This window comes from Octodon degus, unplaced genomic scaffold (genome assembly GCF_000260255.1).
Source record: "Octodon degus isolate 3935 unplaced genomic scaffold, OctDeg1.0 scaffold00038, whole genome shotgun sequence".
In the NCBI taxonomy this organism is placed as follows: Eukaryota; Metazoa; Chordata; class Mammalia; order Rodentia; family Octodontidae; genus Octodon; species Octodon degus.
In genome coordinates this window covers 9045682-9048497 of record NW_004524614.1, presented here as the reverse complement: position 1 = coordinate 9048497, position 2816 = coordinate 9045682, and positions in this window count along the sequence as shown.

Genomic DNA, 2816 nt, shown 5'->3' with positions numbered 1-2816 from the left:
TCATATTCCTGTCTACTTTTTGCCTATAGGTTAGGAAATTCCTTTCCCTAAACATAGAAATAGAATGGGAGTAAAAATGAAAATTGTAAATGGGAAATAGAAAAGGGAAAGGAAAGAAAAAGAAAGCAGCTTTAAAATAATTTTAAGGGGGTGGGGAGATATCTCAGTGGCCTAAGTGCCTGCCTGGCAAGTGCAAGAACCTGAGTTCCTCCCCATATCCCACATGCCATGCCTGCCCTGGAACCCCAGATGTGCCACGCTGGTCCCAAACCCAGGTGTGGTAGTGGCCACCTGTAATCCCAGCTCTGTGGAGGCTGGGACAGGAGGATCACTATGAGTCCAAACTGCGTAGTGAGATCCTGCATCAAATAAATAAATAAAATTAAGACAATTTTTAAAAATAATTTCAAAATTGGAGTCAGTGTGTAGTTAGTGATTATGTGAATTTGGAGATAAATGGGAAGGAAAATAAGCATGAAGCAGTTGTGCATTCCAGAGTAAATATGTTTGGACTTAAATGACTTTAACTCTTGCTCACCTGTGTGGCTATGTGACCTCAATTACAGAATCTTTCTAAGCCTTGTTTTCTTTTCTAAGCCTGTGAAATAAGCATATTATACATACCTACTTAATTGGGTAATTATGAAAATTAAATTGTGTGAGCTATACAAAATAGTGCAGATGATGACACATGGTAAATACTACATTTTAGCTCCTTGCTAATCATGTAATATACAGTGGATATTGATTAAAAGTAAAAGTTGCCAGTGTATAAAAGTATAAGTGATGAACATTAAAATTACTTTGTAGTCTTCTGACAATATAAACAAGGTATTCCCTCAACAAAAGGAATGGTCTCCTTTAAGAAGAACTCAGATAAGAAACAGCCTGGAAATTTCCAGAGACAAAGGTTACAGAATGCAGAGCTCAGTTCTATAAATCTTTTTGATATTACCTATTTCTAAGAAAAGAGAGGAAAAGTAGGAAAAGTGGGTGGCAAGATGTTAGAGAGAACAGTGGAGTTAGCAAAAGGGCAGAGACTAGAAAATCTTTTTTGCTAACTCATCTAAAATACTTTATTAGAAAAATAACACCATGGCTCCTATTAAGATAAGGCCTTGTCACCAATGGGGAAAAAATGGGGAGAGCGAGAAAAAAAAAGCAGTAGGTGCCATGAGAAAGGAATTGTGGAAAGCAAGAATGTCACTATTATACCAGATGTCTGCAGAACATCTGTACTGTGAGGGTGACTTGGTAGTGACACTAGAAGAAGGAATAGGGTTGCAAGAACCCGTTAGGAGAGAAGAGAACTGTTTTTAATTTAAAGAAAAGAAAGAAAGAAAAAGATTGTTCTACCAGCATGTACATTTAAGGAGTATCACTGAGTTACTCTCTAATCTTAGACATCAATTATGTTTAAGAAGAGAAAAATAAAATAAGTGGTTAATCTTAAATTGAAGATGAAGTGTGATTGATGGGTGTCTCTGATGATGATGATGATGATGATAACGATCACATGGATATCTAGTAAAGGAGTTCAAGGGAAAATCACTGATCTGGGTATCTCCGACAAACACTAAAAGATTTCATTCATATGTGGAAGTTAAAATATATTTTATAGAAGTAGAAAATCAAATAGTGGTCATGAGATGTTTCAAAACATACGGAGAAACATAACAGAAGAAGATTAGCTAATAGATATCAAAATACACTGTATTTTAGATTTCTACAGGAAATATAATATTCAATGAAATTTCAGTGTTCTATAGCATAGCAGGGTGACTATAGCCTCATAAGGAATTATTATATAGGTTATCAAGAACTAGAAGAGAAATATTTGAAGCTTCCCAACATAAAAAGGATAAAAATGCTTCAAAAGTTAAAAGTGCTAATTTCCTTAATGTGATCATTACATATTTTTAACATGTATTGGGTTACATTATACCCCATATATACGTGCAATTATTATGTGCTAATTTTAAATAAATTTAATGAAAGTACAACATGTTTATTATCACACAGATTTTGTGCCTCACACACAATTCAGTTCACTGTATGGTTTCAGGAGTCTGTAATTAAGGTGTAGGTTTAGCTGTAATCCCATCCAAGGCATACTTATGGAGTTATAGAATTTTGTGAGCCCTTTGCAGTACAATTTCAGTTTTTTCAAAGAGAAATTACTCTGGGTGCCTTAGTCTACAGAGGCAACTTGCAGGGCAGCTTTCTTCTTCAAAGTCAGAAAAGAAGAGAAAAATACTTATCAGAGTAAGTACTAAAATCTTATATCACATAATCAAGCATAAAACCGCATATGTCCCATCAAGTTTGTTATAGTTAATTGGAAAAAACTAGTCACACAGGTTTGACTCACACTCCAAGGAAAAGGATAGGATGGGCATGATGAGGGGCACCTACAAGAGTCTGTCTACCTCTTCAGGGACAGTTACTCGGTTTTTAAGGATGACAATGATTAATGTCCTAGCTATGCCTGCATATATGCTAAGCCAGTTTTTTACTTCCAAGGACCAACTTCAAGGTCCTTCTCTTACAGGTACATAAGACTATGGTCCGAGGGTCCATTCCTGACTTTTCTACTGTAAACTTGTACTTTAGTGTAATAGCAGCTGGATGTGCATCTCAGTATCTCTCCCTGAAGGACACAGGAAATAATCTGTGTTTACTCACTTGGCATGACTAACATCAAGGTGATGCATGTGTGCAAATTTGGCAAAATGGGATTTTTCCCCACTTCATGTTCTATGTAACTGTGTTTTGTACATGTTTACCAGAGCATCACAGAGAGTCCAATAGACCCA